Source organism: Gopherus flavomarginatus, chromosome 6 (genome assembly GCF_025201925.1).
Source record: "Gopherus flavomarginatus isolate rGopFla2 chromosome 6, rGopFla2.mat.asm, whole genome shotgun sequence".
In the NCBI taxonomy this organism is placed as follows: domain Eukaryota; kingdom Metazoa; phylum Chordata; order Testudines; family Testudinidae; genus Gopherus; species Gopherus flavomarginatus.
In genome coordinates, this window is record NC_066622.1 from 121,572,242 (window position 1) to 121,592,263 (window position 20,022).

The following is a 20,022-nucleotide window of genomic DNA, read 5'->3' on the forward strand; positions in this document are numbered from 1 at the left end:
GTGTAATTCTGTTTGCTACAGTTAACTGTTGTTTAGCTGTCTACTTTTTTTTTTTTTTTTAAGTGTTTGGTAATACTAAAAGGGATAACAGTCCTTCTAAAATCCAATATATTATGTGTTTAAGTGCTGGGCAATGAGAATGGAAACCAACTTTGCTTTTCCCCAACCTCAATTTATAAGCTTTGTATTGATGATGAAGACATTAAATAAAATGCTTAGATTAAGAGTACTGAAAGAAAAGGTCGGTGTGGTGGGCTGGAGGTAGCCAGTTCTGAATTCTGCCTTTCACTCCTCCCCCTGGAAGGACCTGAGGATGCTGGGGAGTATAGGCAGCCAATTTCCTAGGGGGGAAATGAGCCTTAAATTGGCTCCACATTGATTCTGAATAAGTCAGGAGTGGCTTTGATGGGACTGCAGAGTTATCAGTGATCTAATTATAACCATAACAGTGTGATATTTTGTGTGTGGGGAGGTTCTCCTAGTAAATAATTCTGTAGCTTTGGTAGAGATATTGCACTGTCTGTTTAAAATTCGGCATTTTAGAATGTAAACTGACCTTTCCTTCCAAGGAGACCCTTTTCTGTTTTTGTTTGTTTTTTGATGCTGATGACAGTGGCTTATGTAAAATAGCACAAAATGCTACCTGATCAATAGGCGATGATGAAGAGACTTCACATGATGGATGGCCTTCCTTATCACATGGCTGAATGAATTGTTAGCCCCAAAATAACTGGATTAGAGATGGGACCCACTTCTTGGTATAGTTCTAGGTCCACAGCATGTTTTACTTTGTGATCTGTACTGTGGAAACAAGATTGTGTCATTGCCCACCGCTGAAAATCCACATTCAACCTTTTATATGTTCTTTCAAAACAACATGCTTTGGGATGGACAAAATTTAGGATTGCCACAAAAGTATCTTATGTCTGTGGTACAATAAGAACTAGATGCTCTGTAAGATGTGATTTTTTTTTTTTAAATTTTATTGATCCTTCTATGCGCTGATTGCAGTTTTTTTAGAAGAGCAATGAAAAGAAATAATGGGTGTGAACCTTTCCTGAGAGAGACTTAAAATTGTGAACATTGTCCTTTTTGGGGATTTATGAATTTTTTCCCCTAGGTTTAGGGTTAAATCTTTGCTACCTGCCTTCTGGCTGTCTTGGCTAACACAACACAGTTGAGGATTGAGCCCACAGAATCCACTCAAACTATGATTCCATTTCAGCACAATCAAACTCCTTAATTCCAAACAGTTATATCTATATAAGGGGCTACTTATAAACCAGTTTACACTACTACATCATTTGTATAGTATACAATGAACATTAATTCCAATATTTTATTACATTATGATTGATCTGTAATCTAGCAAGATGAACAGAACTACTTGTGCGTAGAGATAAACATGCGCTTAAGTGTCTTTGCTGGATCAGGGTTTAAGTTTGTTTTAGTACAAGTAGGGGAAGATCGTTCGTGGGACAACTTTTATTTTTCTTCTTTGGTTTTCCGATTCTGTGAAGGTGAAGCCTTATGCTTGTACAGTACAGCACAGATACTAAAATTGTGCAAGTGTATTTCTATTTTTAATATACATGTCGGAGAAAAACAGTTCTCACTCTCAGGTTGGGTGCAGCAAGCAATTACGTGGAGGGAGAGAGCAAAACAGGTCTCTCACAGGTAAACGTTTACAGCAAGTATTTATACCTTTTGTTATAGACAGTAATGGGTGACAGATGCATTTTGTTTATACATATATCATCCTGATATCTTATTTTCCTCCACAATTTAGATGATAGTCTACATTCCATACTTATCTAACACAAGGTTGCACCAACTTCTCACAGTTCTTTCCCACTCGCCTCACACAATCCTCGCTTCTACAAATCTCACATTATTAGGGTTACAGCTAGACTGTCTCTTGCTCGCATAAGCAGCCTTTGTGGATTTGAAATCCCCTTCAAATCCTTGTCAGTTCTTTCTCTGCTTCCACATACGCTTACTAATCATTGTGTTGTAGATATGTTTTTCAATATATTCTTGAAATACCATAAACTCTCTTGGTGTCATGAGGATCTAAGTAACATATAGTATAGCTGGTGGTTTAACTCATTTGTGTGCAAAGTTATTTTTTTATTTTGTTATGGCAGTTTAAGAAAAAAGAGAACAGATGTAAGGCTGCTGAAATTAAAAACAAAAGAAATACAAAGTAGTGACATCTTGACTTACTGTCTATTGGGATACATAAAGCTTAGTTAAACAGAAATTATCCAGAAATGTAAGTAGACATATTTTAAGGCCCAGAGTATTTCTGAGCTAACTGTAGCTAGTGGTAAAACACAATAGCAAATTAATCTAGTCATTCAGAAGAGTGTTGTTGAACTCAGGCCATCTTGCATTTATGTAGTCACTTGGCAGAAAAACATCTAATATTTTCTTTCTTTTAAAAAAAAAAGTGAGTTTTGTTTGCTAGTAGGATTTCTGAACTTACTCCAGTCTTACCATTTATTTCACTTTACTACTAATTATCAAAGTTAAAATCATAAATCCAACTTGATAAATGTTGAAAAATCTCAGTATTAAACACTTTGTTTTTAGTGCAGGAGACAGAATTGATTAACATGAGTAGAAGTTTGGAAAACAAGTCAGTTAAAAAGCAATTATACAATGCAAAGACCTTTTATATATTTAATACATTATGTCCTAAGGCAGTCAGCATTCTCCCCAAAATAGCTTGGCATAAATGCAATACATTTATCTTCTTGCTTATTTCAGGCCATATTTTCTGCACATCATTCCTACAATTGTTTACTATTTTAGTAATTGGATTCCTTTCCCTTATCATACGTTGAGCATAGTCCAGAAGAGACTCAGATGGGTACAAGTCCAGAGACTCTGGGGCCCCAATCTCTCAACATTTATTGTAGCATCTAATACTGTTGCATTCTGCATTTCAAGTTCAAGTCTCACTAAAGTGGAGAAAATGAATGGAAGCTTGTATTAGCTGAAACACAGTTCACAATCTGCTTTGTACTGTTTTAGATCTTTCAGCAGTTACAGTAGGTACAGTTGTTGAGCCATAGAAAGGCCATGATGCTGGCTGTTTTGGGTATTTTAAGTTTTGGGAACCTAATGACGTATCTATCATGACTTTTATTGTTGGCATAGGTTTTGTCGGACTGATTGATGTGGCTGTTTTTTACCCTGATCAATGATCGGTTAGCTTTGACTCAGGTGTTTTGTAAATTTTTATTTTCAGTCTCTGTGGTTGTGAGAGCCTCTATGAAGTAGAATGGCTTAATACCATAATGCTATTTTGCAGACAAATAGGTTATGTAAGAATAGAGTTTACTGAACACATTTTACGAACAAGCGTTGGCTAACATTAGAATGTTCAACTAAATAAACATTCATTTGCTCTGTAAAAGGCAGTTCTGCTAAAATACACATCACTGATGGTCTGTTTTGTACTAGTACTTTCATTTATCATTTAACTTGCTGTTTTTAAGGTTCAGATTCAAACATAGGTGCCTCCAAGTGTGTGCAGCCCTTTATCCATAAGATCATGCAGGAAAACCAGACAGACTGGTAGTAACAGAGATGGGCATTAATCTTTCTTTCAGAATCCCTGATAACACACATGATGGACATTTTCAAGTAAGCATGAACAGTTTCCCTTTTAGATGTAATTATGCTATATATATTTGTTTTACATTTTCCCTCTTCAAATTTCTTTTTTATGGAACAACCTACATTTTGGACCAGCTATGTTACAATCATGTTTACTTGAAATTTATAGTAGTACATAAATAGGGTTCCACACTAATGAGAATAATTTTTTGGTCATAAATTAGTTTTCAAACATATAGTCATGTGCTGTGGCCTACTGCTTCATTCTAGTTCTCATTTTGTCACACAGTATTTGTCTTACAGACCTCTTGTACCATGCCCCTACCGAGATAGCTTTGGGTATGGCTACACTTTGAAGTGTGAGTGTAGTCAGAGTGCCAGCGCTGGGAGAGAGCTCTCCCAGCGCTGCACGTAAACCACATCCCTTACGGGTGTAGCTTGCAGTGCTGGGAGCCGCGCTCCCAGCGCTGCAGCACTGATTACACTGAGGCTTTACAGCGCTGTATCTTGCAGCGCTCCGGGGGGTGTTTTTTCACACCCCTGAGCGTGAAAGTTGCAGCGCTGTAAAGTGCGAGTGTAGCCATGGCCTTTGACTTCAAACAATTATAAGTGGCATCCTGTAAACCTGCTATCCAGTCTCCAACAGCTGGAGTATTGTGAAGCTGTTTAGAAGTGCAGGTGGAAACTTTGTCTGTGCCCCCAAAAGATCCAGTTTTTATTCCTCCAGAAAAGCTGTCTCATACAAATAATTTACATGCTGAATTAGTGTTCAGCTGATAACCAATCTCATGCAATGCTACCAGAATCTTCTGCATGGGCAGAAATATGTGATATTACTGTACATTTAAAACTTAAATTAACGTATTATTTTTTTCAGATTGTCATACTGAGAGTACGTCCAGACTACGCGCCGTATTGGCGGGTAGCAATTGATTTTTCAGAGATCGATATATTGCGTCTCATCTAGACGTGATATATCGATCCCCGAACGCGGTCCCATCGACTCCAGAACTCCACCGGAGCGAGCGGCGGTAGAGGAGTCGACGGGGGAGCTGCGGACGTCGATCCCGCGCTGTGAGGACCCGAGATAAATTGATCTAAGATACTTCGACTTCAGCTACGCTATTCACGTAGCTGAAGTTGCATATCTTAGATTGATACCCCCCCCCACTGTAGACCAGCCCTAAGATAAATCATCAGAAAGAAACATTTGTTTGACGTATTTACAGGTCTGACTTACTGGCTACACCTCATACACTATTGTCAAGATATATACCCAACATGTAGCATGTAATATATCATCAGAAAAGTGAAAACTCATCAATCATTAACATTCTTGTGTGATGTATATTTGGTATGTGTACAAAGAGTTACGGATATGTGTTAGAATTATGTTCTTAAAATGTGTTTGGTAAGCAGTGCATAAGCATAGTGTGTGTATTTGCTTGTCTGACCAACCTGATCATCAGGCAGACACAGTGAAGGTACATAAAAAGTAAACAAAGCCAACTAGTGGGGGAGGTGGGCAGGGGAGAGATAGCATCTTAGCTAAAATGATAGGAGGTCTGAACCTCAAATGATGATATTGAATCAAGTAATTGTATACAATTACTGTATTATGAAAGTGTATAGAGTAAGGGCTTTCCTGAGAGCCTGTAACACACTAATGATTAATATTATGAAATGTACTCAGCACTATATGAGGAACTAGGGATTCTCACTGATACTATGTTTAAAGTCTGTGACCAAACAGGTTTTCTCCTTGAGAGGAGGGAAGGCTGCTGTCTACCAGTCTCCATTGTAAATTGAGCAGTGTGGAATCAAAACAATGGAACCTCTAATTGCATTCAAATTGGCAGGGGATGGAGACAGCACCCTTAGGAAGCCTTCCTGCCTCCTTTAAGGAGTGTCAGTGAACTTTGGGAAGAGAGCATGCAGCACAAGAGAGAAGCTTTGTCTGTCTGGGCCTACTTTTCAAAGAATATGTTTCCACTGTTTACTGGACTGTAAATAGAAAGGGGAGAGAGCCCCATAGTTATCCATCAATTCTGGGATTCAAGGGGCCAGAGCGCCTGAAATCATAGACTGTTCAGTCCTTCAGCCAAGAGGATTGAGGTCTCTGGGAACTGAATATTGGTGAGAAACGTGCTTAGGCAAAGATTGTAACTTGCTGAAGTTGAGTTTGTGTTAGAAGAATATTTTTACATTTTGTTTGTACCCTTTCTGTCTTTACTCCTTATGCTTGGTATTGCTTAAACCTGTGACTTTTTGTTTTATAAACTTGTTTTACTATTAAATAGAATGCTGTGATTGAAATGAGTGTTTGTCAAACCCCAATTAAATTAGTAAGTTGCAGTGTATTGTCTCTTTAAAGGAGCAACAAATAAAAAAACTCCTGAGAGTGTTCCAGGAGAGGGCTGGATACTACGGAGGCAGACAGTTTGGGGAAATTTGATCCTGGGGCTGGTGTTTGGGGTCAGTCTACAAAAAGTAACTGGTTAGTGGAAGCAAAGGTGTGACCTGTATGCTTGTTGCAGGCTATTGGTGTCAGGGCTGTGAGCAGAATAACATTTCAGGTATCCAGAGTTGTAGGGCATGTGGTGACACAACCCCTTAGTGGTCTGGCTTGAACCTCAAAAATATTGAATATTTTTGAGATCAGCTAAGCTGAGTATTTTACTCATGTTTCAATACCTTATGGCTAAACAGAAATAATCATTGTTTAAAGTCAACATTTGTTGGTGCTTTATAATATATTATCGATTGCCACAAATATATGTATCAGACATCTATGACTTGGCATAAACTGTAAATGCTTTTTAATGCATGTAAAACAGTATGGAACTAGCCATTCAGAGTACTGTTTATTTTTCATAAGTGATGGCAAGCAAATCTACAGTTCCAAAAATATTAAGGGTGGGATTTCTAAAATCATTTAAGAGATGTAGGACTTAGGATAGTACTTGTGAAACTAAGGGCTGGTCTACACTAGGAGAGGGGATTGATCTAAGATACGCAACTTGAGCTACATGAATAATGTAGCTGAAGTCGAAGTATCTTAGATCGAATTACTTGCCGTCCTCACGGCGTGGGATCGACGTCCGCAGCGCCCTCTGTCGACTCTACTACCACCGTTCGCGTTGGTAGAGTTCCGGAGTCGACAGGAGCGTGTTCGGGGATCGATATATCGCGTCTAGATGAGACGCAATATATCGATCCCCGAGAAATCGATTGCTACCCGCTGATACGGTGGGTAGTGAAGACGTAGCCTAAGTCACTTAAATGCTTCTGTAAAATCCCAATTTAAGTGCATGGCATGCCTTAATCTGATGCCTACATCTCCCAATTTTATTTCTAATTAGGCACATATGTCAAGTTGTGCATTTAAACATTTTCACTGGGGTGGGGGGGAGGGCATGGATAAAACCTAAAGACAGCTATAAATTACTCTAATAGTTATTATGCTCCCAAATAAGAACTCAAGGTTGAGTAAGTGGGTGAACATGGAGATAAGATTTCTCTTTAAATGTGCAATTATACATTTGACATAAAGTAGGCTACCATTGTATTTACACATATCAATAAATCATAATTTGTTTGAAATTTGCAATAGTTTCCTTTAGTTTCCTCAATCATATTGCAAATCATATATTTGATTATGTAAATTTTTATTTTTTCAATTGCCATTCTATTAAGACATAAAATCCAAAAAGCACTAAAAATACGCAACTATTAGCCAAATATATAAAATGTAAAAACATATTTACTATGATTTACATAGGGCTAATTACCATAAACCTTTTTATCCATTTATAATCTACTAGGAAGTTCTTTTCAAGTAAATGTAACTCACAATATTGTTTGAATTTTAAATTTAGTTTATCTCAGTGTCCAAGTAAATGATCATCATAGTTTTGCACTGACAGATTACTTGATGTTCAGTAAGGACAAAAATGAGACTGATCTGCTCTGTATCAAAGAATCAAAAGGCCTTAATCCTGGAAGGAGATCTTTATGGATACACACTAAACGCACACAGATCCTTTCTCAGGCTCAGGTTACAAAAGGTAGACATGTGGCTCAAACAAAGATGTAGAAAAAGATGGAGTTGTGTAGGCTCTTAAAGGTGACTCTAAGCTACTTAAATGCAGATTTACTTTCAAAGAGCCCTGTAGCTAATCAGCTTTTAAACCTGATTGAGCTTCCAAAACCACTTTGTACTTTGACAGTTCTGCATACATGTACCTGCCACTTGTGTTTACGTATTGTGTGTGTACAATGTATAATACCCAATGATGATTTTCATTTTTGCTGGATACAAGAAAAGAACCCCTAATATTCATCCATTTCGTTTAACACACACACAGGCAGACAGACAGTATTGTCTCGTCAGCTTTTGCCAGTTCTGCAAAGGAAAGATATGGAATGCATGTGATAGATGCTTTAACGTCTTTTTTACTTTTCACAGCTGCCAAAATAAGCTTCTTTTGAGATAAACATTATTGGTGGGTGTCTCTACTGCAGCATTCCACTTGAGGGCTCCAGTTGGGTTTTACCTTTTTTGTCACAGTCTGTAATTTTTTTAATATCCATTTCTGAATTTGATGCCTGATCCTCCTCAAGATCTTCTGCACTAAAAAAGTTAAGGTGGTCACATATCACTCCAGTAATCACATGGTTTTATTTTTGAATATTCTCCAGCACTTTTGTTTTAAAAGTTTAAAGCTGTATAGTATCACTTACTATTAGCAGACTTCTTCAGATTTCTGAGAGTCAAAGATAATGAGCTCCACTTCGTAGCCCTTTTCCCCCTACTATACTTGATTTTTATTAGTAAAATACACAGCTATGAAATTTAGGAAATTTAATATCATTCAGCTTACTTACAACTGGAATCCATTTCTCTGTTTTCCCCTCAGACTTCCACATTAACTTGTAGTACTTATCTTCCTAAGGTTATTCTGTAGTCTCCCGTTTATTCTTCTGCTACTTAATTTTTGCTCTCATGATGATTAGGTACAGTATGACCAAAAGGGTCAGATGAACCTCAGTTCTCTGCTTCAGAAGAGTGTCCATGCTATACAGTCTTTAATGCGGCTGTTTTCACTATTCCCAGTTGGTTATTTTTAATGAGCACTCCTGCCAAAAAGGTCTCTTCCAAATTATTTGAAACCACTTTAGCTTTGTTCTGTGCCATAAACCTTTTGTATCTGCTGCTATATCAAATTCTAAGTAAATCTAGAAGCTTGCAATACTGGTCAGCAGCACTAGCGTTAGCTACAGTTAAATTGGTCCAGCAAGGTCCTCAAGACTAGTTATAAATCTCAGCCTCCCAATTGCCATAGTATGTTTGGCTCCGTCAAACTTTGCTCAGTTTTATGTACGTTTTGGAGAGTTATTTACTATTTATGTTATCTTGATCCTTGCATTTGGGGGGTGGGGAATCACATTTTATGTTTACCCACAGTCCACTTAGAACTGTTTCCTGCTCAGAATTCAAAATTTGTGAAATCATCCCACTTTCTCCCTCGCTCTCATATTGTCAAATAATAGTAATGTGGCTGAGGTAATTGTTTCAGACATGTGAAGCAAAGCTTGAACTCTGAAAGTAGGAGCTGGTGATCTCTGGTAAGATGATATTGGGATCTGGCAGAATGCTAAGATGAGAAAATTAGTTTTTCCACAGTGTTTCTGTGTTTACACAATCGATCGTATTCCTGTGGAGTTGTTCTGAAAATTTTTTAGTGTATTCTCTCTGCGTAGGTTAAAATAATGTTTACAAGTACAAATTGACTGTCCAAATAGAGTGCAGTGAATTATATTCTTGTTCTTGGCTCTCTGATACCTTGTGTGTCCTCTCCCTCCCATTTCAGCATTATTCCCCTAGTTATCTGCACCATATTGTTGACACAGGACACAGTGTCAGAGAGTTCAATCTTGCAGTTGGCTTTACAACTCAGTTCTTCGTGTTTGGCTGCTGTAGTTCATAGAATCATAGAATATAAGGGTTGGAAGGGACCTCAGGAGGTCATCCAGTCCATCCCCCTGCTCAAAGCAGGACCAATCCCCAACTAAATCATCCCAGCCAGGGCTTTGTCAAGCCTGACATTAAAAAACCTCTAAGGAAGGAGATTCCACCACCTCTCTAGGTAACCCATTCCAGTGCTTCACCACCCTCCAAGTGAAATAGTTTTTCCTAATATCCAACCTAAACCTCCCCACTGCAACTTGAGACTGTTACTCCTTGTTCTGTCATCAGGTACCACTGAGAACAGTCTAGATCCATCCTCTTTGGAACTCCCTTTCAGGTAGTTGAAAGCTGCTATCAAATCCCCCCTCATTCTTCTCTTCTGCAGACTAAATAATCCCAGTTCCCTCAGCCTCTCCTCATAAGTCATGTGCTCCAGCCCCCTAATCATTTTTGTTGCCCTCTACTGGACTCTCTCCAATTTTTCCACATCCTTCTTGTAGTGTGGGGCCCAAAACTGGACACAGTACTCCAGATGAGGCCTCACCACTGCTGAATAGAGGGGAATCGTTGGTCCATTGACTACTGGAGCTTCCCTTAAAGTACTAACTACTGAAGTAGTGCAGATGTATTTTAACCCCCTCTTCCTTTGACATGTATGCCACTAGCTTCCTTCAACAGAACTGAAGTGGATATTGCCTGTCTATTGAGGATCAGAAAGATATATGCCAGATTCTGATGATATGCAAAGTTTTGACGTTCCTGGGGGGCAATCCATATAGTTTTTAACTATTTCCATGGTGGTATTATCATGTGTTGGACTTTCCTGGTGATGTGTTCAGTCCAACCACATTATGAGGGTACAGAAAATATTTAGAAAAAAAAGTTTACACAGTTATCCTGTTTTATGTAAGCCTTTTGAGGTTGTGCATACTTGCAATGCTTGCCTTTGTTTCTCAGTTTGAAGAACTATCTTTCTCATTCTTGTCTGTCATTTGGATGTTATTTCAATTTTGGATAAACATTCAGCCAACTTAACTCTGTTCAGAGTCCATAAACTTGCTGTTTCTATCATCAACAGACTGAAACCAAGGTACAATAACCACTGTAGACTAAATAATGTTATTTATTAGGCTTGAAGAGGCCATTTGTTAATCTTTCTATTGTCTTAGGATACCATGAAATACTAAATATATTGAGGTCTTATACCTCATATTTATTGCCTTACTTTTTATAATGCAGATCATGACAGTTATCAGAATGAAATGTTGAATTGTTCTGTTAATCCTCTCTATTCATACTTCCCAGAGAAACGTTACAGCAAAGTTTCTAAATGTTTCTCTTGTGCATGCTTAGAACACCAAGAAAATCCAAGATGGCATTATATATGAAGAGGAGAGAGATAATGTTAGTGGTCAGTTGAAGAGCAACCCATTAAAAGTGGAGTCAGCACTTTAAAAGTTAGAATCTCTTTCCTCATCTCCCTTTCTTCCTTCCTTCCTATTAAAATGCTGCAGGATTTTGTTGGGCATTGTGTTCAGTCATGTAAACCACAGAAATATATGCACATGTTCAGCCCAGGAGTAGTCATTCTTTAGGACTGCAGATATAAATCAAGTAAATATGTACATGCAAACAAATAACAAGTACCTGAGGATCATAACTCAATGCACAAGATTCAGTGAGGGGGAGGGGGAATATGAAAAACAAGAAGCTGTGATGAGAGGGAACAAATTGGTTATGAGATTAGAGAGAGCAAATAAAAGATAGTTTAAATTGTGTGCTCTGAGGTATTGCATCATAGATGGGATGGGAGAGAGTGGTGGTATTAATCTCTCACTATTCAGCTTTGGGAAGATGGCATTTAATATGTATAATTCTGAGTAGTGCAAAACAGACAAGCTTTTTCTAAAAGGAGGGAATTCAGAGAACTGCAAAAAGAATGATAAAAGAAATGGAGAGCGTGGTAAGAAGAGGGTTGTAGAAGCTAAAAATATATATTTTGACAAAATTGTAACTAAAAGCTGCATAAAAAATAATATTTGTAGCTACCAAGGAGAATGAGATTGGTTAGCATAGTCCAAAGTGGGGTATAACTTATATCTTAGACTGTACAATAGCATACCAATGCAAGTGGTGGAGGCCCCTTTGCTTGAGACTCTCAAAATTACATTGGACTGAACAATTCAGAACATATTACAGAGAACTTTCTGTCTTGGCAGGACAAATTTACCTGACTGGTCTTTTCCCTCTCTTATTTCTGTGTTTCTGCTAAACTATTTCGTAAAGCATTCACCTGGCAGTCACTGATGCTTTTATAAACTTGTAAACAGTAGATCTGTTCCTACAGAACCTAGAACGATTACACTTAGGTAATGACACATTTTAAACCCTCTTTTAGAATCCTGTTGTTTCAGCCTCTTGTGGGCCATTCAGATTTTTCAGGCTGAAGTGCTTTATTTGTGAAGGTTATTTTCCCTTTTTTCCCTGGGCACAGCTTGCTAGGACTCTGGAGGGCTAGAGAGAAAATTGAGTGATGTCAGCTCCTGTGTAATAAAGGAAATGAGTTCTTCCATGTCTGATCCCTCTCAAGAGAGAATTTTGACAGAAACAGGATTGATAACACTTACCTCAAAACAAAAGGGAAGCAGATTGTTCCTTCCTTCCACCCCAACATTTCTGATTCCTTCTGCCTTTTACCTAATCCCCCTTAACTCTTTTCTTTTAAAATTGCACACCTGTTCTTTGGTGGAACATGCTGTTACTGAAAATTATTTGGGAAGTATTTTCTTCCTGCCTTCCAGTAACATCACTCTTCATTGTTTCTCCACATTAATGTTGTGTTAATGTAGTGCTCTGAGTTGAGAAACATGCATATTTGCATTTCAGCACTTCAGTTTTAATGCACCTCAACTCACCATCCAAAGCAAACAGAGTATCCTCTGACCCCCTTTTCAAATAGAGCTGATGGTAAGGAATATTATGCAATGTTACACTCACTTCTGACTCTTTTAGGAGGAAGAGAAAGGGAGTTATTCTTTTGAGAGAGAGAGATGGTTTAAAGCTTTGGGGTAGGCTATGTGCTCAGCACCCCTTTCAAAACATTGGAGAAAGCTGGAGAAAAGTTGAAATCTGCTTCTCTCAGAACCTGTGGAATTTTTAGTGTGTGTGGGAATTTTTTGGGGGGAGGGGGCGGGGATTTGTGTGTGTTTTGTAATATAAATTTTATGTATAATATAGATGGGGTGGTAGCACTGCTTATTATTAAAGTTTCCTGACACTTTCCATTATAAGACCCTGTTTGGGCTAAAATTTTACAAACTGGATGACTGCCTCAGCCTGTGCACTTTTGGGGTGGCTGGAGGGGGAAGGGGGCTGGTGGCAGGCCAGGAGTAGAGTTTTAAACCAAAACAATTAATCCATTTCTGAGAGAGAGGTTAGGGGAAAATGTTGGTTTTGTCGATGTTAAAAAAAACAAAACACACACACACACACACACACACACACACACACACACACACACACACACACACACACACACACACACACACACACACACACACACACACACACACACACACACACACACACCCCTGATGTTTTCTTTGAAAAGCTCTATCTATCCTGTGCTTCTGAGCAGGGATTTAAAATTTGACAGGGTGTGTGTGGCCTTTGTGTCAGGGATGTCCCTTGCCATCTGTGTGAAAACTCACCCAAATTTAGACAAGTTATAAGGCTTTGAAAAGTCGCAGTTCACTTATGCTCACTAGAGCCTTAAGAGTTTACAATGGAATACCCAGTTTTGTAACACAAGTATTGAAAGTTGGGCTATATGAGTCGGATTTTCAAAAATATGGTAGGCATTGCACTAATTCTGTTCCAAGTAAAGTCAGTGAGAGCTTTATTGCTAACTTCATTGGGAGCTGAGTTAGGCCAGTGCTGAGCACTTTTGAAAATCTCACCCTGTAGTACAGATATTTCCTAAAAAATGTAACCCTATTGTTTAACTTCTTCATTCTATATGTTTAGTTTTTCTAAGTAAAATCCATTTTGCCTTTAATAAAATCATTCCATTTTTGAAAAGCACATGAATATGAAGATTTTGGAGGAAGACTAGATATACATTCATATGTAGTTTAACTACTGTAAAGATTTGACATAACTTAGAATTTCCTTACTTTTATAATTGTACACTTACTACCATGATCAAATTAATCTGAACACACTAGTAATCATTAGTTCTCACTTAGTCTTCTTCCGTGTACTATCCTTCCATTTCGATTAAAAGTTATGCTGAAGTATCCATAATAAAAACAGCCTAACCATGACATTTTGGGATCATGGTCAGGCATAAATCAAAAGGGTCAGTATTAAATCCACTTATATCTTGGGTCTAATGTATTAGAGTCTGAGACAATGCAAACCTAGTTGTGATGAGGTAATTCCTAAAGAGTTACAAATATTTTTTTCTCAGAATAAAGTCAAATAAATAGGTTTCAGAGTAACAGCCGTGTTAGTCTGTATCCGCAAAAAGAACAGGAGTACTTGTGGCACCTTAGAGACTAACAAATTTATTTCAGCATGAGCTTTCGTGAGCTACAGCATCCGAAGAAGTGAGCTGTAGCCCACGAAAGCTCATGCTGAAATAAATTTGTTAGTCTCTAAGGTGCCACAAGTACTCCTGTTCAAATAAATCGATAAGTCTGGTTAACAGTAGTGTTTCAAATCTAGTAGCTAAAATCACTTAGATCAAACAGTTCAAACTTTCACGTAGTTGCCAGTCTTTGTGAATGAAAGGGAATAAGCTTTTGGCAATGTGCCTTGGAGAAAAAAGGGACACTTGAAAATAGTTAGCAGAATATGTGCAGTGCATTAAATTATATTTCCTTCAGAGCTATGGCACCAGACGCTGATAAAACAGCAGACAGAAATGCAGGCTTTGCAAATGCTATGGTCTGACTGCTATTTATAATAATGAAGCAACAGTCTCTTGAACGTACTAATTGCTCTTAACTTTGAGTTTAAATCCAGAATTATCTTACTGACTAATATGGTGCTGTCAGTAAGGATAATGGGATCTGTTTAATATTAAGAATATGGCTATAGACACAGATTATCTATTGTAAAGCACTATTGATTGGCTAGCTTGGTCTTTCTGATGTCACACTCTCAACAGTTTACAGCTGGGACTTCATCTCATAAACGCACACAAAATTTGCTAATCTCATGTTCTGTGGGGGAGTAGGTGAATGTGGTTATGGAAGAGGAAGAAATGCAGCTGAAGGAGAGAAGTCACTTCAAAATGCCCCCTCCTCCAAAGTGCAAGCTGATCCTTTCTGCAACACTTCTTGGATCTTTCAGAGACATTTATCTCATTTTCTAGTGTAAAAGTTAAACGAGAACTATTCAATAGTTCAGATTATTTTTATGAAAGAGAGCAATTTGAAAGTAACTATTAGGCCAATGACTTTTTTAGGTTCTGATGATAGGAGTGTCCAAGTAACTCAGGGAACCTTGAAAAAAGTGAGAGAGGGCTAGAAAAAAAATTGACAAACTAAAAATGTACCTTCATTTCTCCAACTATTTTGAATACATGTCAACGATTCCCTACTTTAGCTTTCTTGTAGGAACTGGTTTTCCTAGTTGAAGGTTATGTCTCACAGATGTGGTTATCAAACAAGATTTAAAAAAAATAAAAATAAAAGTTAACTGAGGTGAGCTGTACTCTAATAGCAGTAAGCCATAACAAGGTGTGCAGTAGTAGGTTCTTGGCACACTGGGGATTGAAGACACTAGTCGGACTCAATGGAGTCATCAAACCAGGTAAATCCTATTGGTTCCTAACCCAGGGATATGAAAAGGGTTTGAGTCTGAGAGAGAGAGATGCCTTGATCAGGGCAGGGCCTGGACCAAATGTCAAGGAGCTTCTTCGGCACCCTCTTCTCCATTTGTTAAACTTTTGAATACCGTTTTTTTATTGCCTTTGTAGCCCATTTCACAAGTTTGAGGCATGAATTGCATGCATAATTTATCCCTGTTATATGAGAAGATAAATTTGCATTCTAGGAGCTGTACATCTGTATTTATTCATGCCATATATGAGCAAATAAAAATTAGTTTCCTCTAAGCTCATAGAAATTTTTTAATTTTAAGAATAACTGAAATGTACTATCATCAAGAAATTGAACTGTGCACCCACATTGAGTGGATAAGTATTAAATAGTGGTACAGCGGGTGACAGCCTTAGAATGTTAACCCTAGTCCTTTGGTTCAAATGATCGCTTTTCTCGCCTTTGCCCTCGCAAACTGAAGCAGAGTGCCAGAGAGGTACAAAGATTGGTGAATGGTATTTTCAAATGATAAAATAGCAAGCAATATCAGTCTTGTGGGCCATCATCAGTCAAAGATGTTTTAATGAGCCTGAGCTTTGAAAAGCTGTGCTCACCACTCACAACTGTGACCAGCAGCATGAGCAGAATCCCCAAAGCCATCCACACATTAGGAAAAGTGTCCTTCAGCTCTGCATCATGAATGAATTGGAGAAGTTGGAGCGGAGAGTGCTTCCTGTGTTGCAGAATGGGATGGATGTTGTCCCATTTGACATAGAAGTCTTTATCATTGACATCTGAACATTCCCCATGTCTCAGCGTCTGGTGATGGTCAGTACAATTGTTCAAAAGTGTTTTTCTGTCTGCCAGCACCTTATTAATATCATATAACACACACCCTGGACTTGTTATGCTGCTTCATTTGTCCAAACCTTTCTTTGATGGTCATTGAAGCAGTGTCCACAAGTGCCCTCTTGAATTTTTCTTCTGAGTTTCCCATCACCTCATCTCTGCCCTCATAACCAAACTATCTCTTCTTCTGATGAATACAAATTTCCTTGAAGACTCAACTCCTAGGTTTTCCACCATTTATTTGGCAGCGGTGATGGGCATCTTCAAATTCATTGTCTCTGTAGGCCACAACGAAATCAAGGCAGCTTCTCATCAAAGTAGTAGCAGTCGCAATGTCCATCAACTGCGTTTGTAATGCTTTACTTACAATGTTTACTTGGAATAGGATATCATGCCAAACCGCAAATGAGACGAGAAATGTCAAGTCAGTGATCTGACTTGTACCTCCTGTCTGATTCCAGTCTCGGCTGTATTTGACTGCGCCAGTTCCATCAGGGCATGATAAACCTCAGTCACTTGATACGTTGCTGGACTTATGCTGTCAATGTGGCACTCCCAGTGAGCATCACTTAGCAGCTTCATGTTCAGATTTGTAATGCCTGTGAGGATCTTCCACCTGATAGTTGATGATAGCTGAAAACAGGAAGCATATTCTTTGCAGTACTCTGAAGAGAGATACTGAATCTAAAGAAGATGACACTGAATCTGACACAACCAGATTGAGGCATGAAAAAAGCTATTGGATTCAGCGTAAGGATCCTTGCTTAGACACCACTATTTCTTCCCTTCATGTTCATGCCATTGTCATAGCCTTGGCCATGGCAGTCCTGAAGCTTTATTTTGTTCTCATTCAAAACATTCATAAACAGTTCTGTTAGGCCTTTCTAGTAGAGTCATCCTCAGAGCAGAAACAGTTAGTGTTCCTTTACTTGGATACAGCCGGCCTCATTGTCAACAAATCTTATTGTAAATGACATCTTTTCGCTTTATCTAATGTTGGGTATGCTGTCCATTATTATAGTGTAGTAGTTTGCTTTTCTGAGCCGCATCAATATGTTATCAAGCACCGTCCTTGCCATAAGATCAATCAGTTCATTTTGAATTGTTTTGCTACAGTAATGGTCCATAGCTTCTTTACAAACTACTCGATTAGGTGCTCACACTATCGTATTTCCCAAACCGAACTGATGAAATTGCCGTTATGTTCAGTGAACAACTTATCTGACGAGCCCCAGAAATCCAAATTATTCTTTGCAAAGAAGAGGATAATTGATATCAGATCCTCGAGCACATTCCTCTGGATTTGTACATTAATAATGCACTGGTTTTCTGCATCTATGCATTTATTTAGCTTGACCTCCATCCATTTGGAGTATGCTGTAAAATAGTCAGGTGACTTTTCATGGGCAACACAGTATGGGGAGGTGGTGAGCAGCCCTCAGTGGTGAAAGAACTGGTTAAGGACTATTTAGAAAAGCTGGACATGCACAAGTCCATGGGGCCAGGTGCAATGCATCTGAGGGTGCCCAGGGAGCTGGCTAATGTGTTTGCAGAGCAATTGGCTATTATCTTTGAAAACTCATGGTGATTAGAGGAGGTCCCGGACAATTGGAAAAAGGCAAATATAGTGCCCATCTTTTAAAAAGGGAAGAAGGAGAATCCAAGGAACTACAGACCTCACCTCAGTCTCTGGAAAAATCATGGAGCAGGTCCTCAATGAATCCATTTTGAAGCCCTTGGAGGAGAGGAAGACGATCAGGAACAGTCAACATGGATTCACCAAGCGCAAGTCATGCCTGACCAACCCGATTGCCTTCTATGATGAGAGAACTGGCTCTGTGGATATGGGGAAAGCAGTGGACATGATATTCCTTGACTTTAGCAAAGCTTTGATCTGGTCTCCTGCAGTATACTTGCCAGCAAGTTAAAGTAGTATGGATTGGATGAATTGTTTATAAGGTGGATAGAAAGCTGGCTAGATCGTTGGGCTCTATGGGTAGTGATCAATGGCTCGATGTCTAGTTGGCAGAGTGTCCCAGGGTTTGGTCCTGGGCCGGTTTTGTTCACCATTTTCATTAATGGTCTGTATGATGGGATGGATTGCATCCTCAGTAAGTTTGTGGATGCCACTGAGCCTGTGGGGGTGAAGGGGGTAGAGGAGGAGGTAGATATGCTGGAGAGTAGGGATAGGGTCCACAGTGACCTAGATGAATTGGAGGATTGGGCCAAAAGAAATCTGATGAAGTTCAACAAGGACAAGTGTAGAGTCCTGCACTTATGACGGAACCGCTACAGGCTGGGAACCGACTGGCTAAAGCAGCAGTTCTGCAGAAAATGACCTGGGGATTACAGTGGATGAGAAGCTGGATATGAGTCAACAGTGTGCCCGTGTTGCCAAGAAGACTAATGGCATATTGGGCTGTATTAGTAGGAGCGTTGTCAGAAGATCGAAGGAAGTGATTATTCCCCTCGATTCAACACTGGTGAGGCCACATCTGAAGTATTGTGTCCAGTTTGGGGGCCTCCACTACGGATAGGATGTGAAGAAATTGGAGGGAGTCCAGCGGAGGGCAATGGAAATTATTAGGGGACTGGGGCGTATGACTTATAAGGAGAGGCTGAAGGAACTGGGCTTATTTAGTCTGCAGAAGAGAAGAGTGAGGTGGGATTTGATAGCTGCCTTCAACTGCTACCTGACCTGCCTGAACGGGGGTTTCCAAAGATGATGGAGCTAGGCTGTTCTCAGTGGTGGCAGATGACTGAACAAGGAGCAAAGGTCTCAAGTTGCAGTGGGGGAGGTCTAGGTTGTATGTTAGAAAAAACTATTTCACTAGGAGGGTGGTGAAGCACTGGAAGGTTACCTAGGGAGGTGGTGGAATCTGCATCCTTAGAGGGTTTTTTTCAGGCCCAGCTTGACAAACAAAGCCTTGACTGGGATTTAGTTGGAGTTGGTCCTGCTTTGAGCAGGGGGTTGGACTAGACAACCTCCTGAGGTCTCTTCCAACCCTAATCTTCTACGATTCTGTGACTTTATGATTCTATGTTGCTTCAGAGCCTCAAGCTAAGTTTTATGCCATAAAGCAGGATCTGATGTACTAATTTGTGGTATGCAGTTTTTCTCACTGCTGTTTCTGTCATCGTGCAAGGCTGATTCTTCTTTATTATTTCTCTTTTTCATGTAAACTAGATTTTTTTTGTCATTACTCTCCTTTTTATGTGAGCCACATTCTTCTTTATCATCACTCTCCTTTTATGCTGCCAGGAAAACTGGACGATTCTCCATCACTTTCCTCACATTTCCATTCCTTATATTTTCATAATAGGACTTCCATCATTTACACTTCACTCCTCAATTTCTTCTGCACTGGGATGATTGCTATTGCCTAAAGCCCAGCCTGTGTTGTTCTGTTTCAGATATTTTCCCATCAAATTTTCCCCTTTCTGCAAAGTAGATTGCAGTTGAGGTTTTCGCTTCCTGTGCTGAGTTCCTGACTGGCGACACCCTGTCCCTTACATGCTCATGAGGGATGGGTGACAACATTCTAAGAGGTTCAAGGAAAATGTAGTTCTCAGAAAGTCTGGAAGGGTCCACGAGATTCTAGAAAGGTCTAGAACATTCCAGGAATTTAGTGAAAAATGAATCCAGATACTGAATACTTAAGCATTTTACTTGAAACATTTTATTTTCCCTTTTGTTACTAACAACAAAAACAGCATTCCAAACTTGGTGTGCCCCACACCTCTAAA

The 20,022-nt window shown here is 39.1% G+C and overlaps 1 protein-coding gene across 7 annotated transcripts in view; it reads left to right on the forward strand.

Annotated features, from left to right (window-relative positions):
- ATE1 (arginyltransferase 1) overlaps positions 1-20,022 on the forward strand; it is a 180,566-nt gene that overhangs the window by 112,814 nt on the left and 47,730 nt on the right. The gene's annotated exons all lie outside the window — the stretch shown is intronic.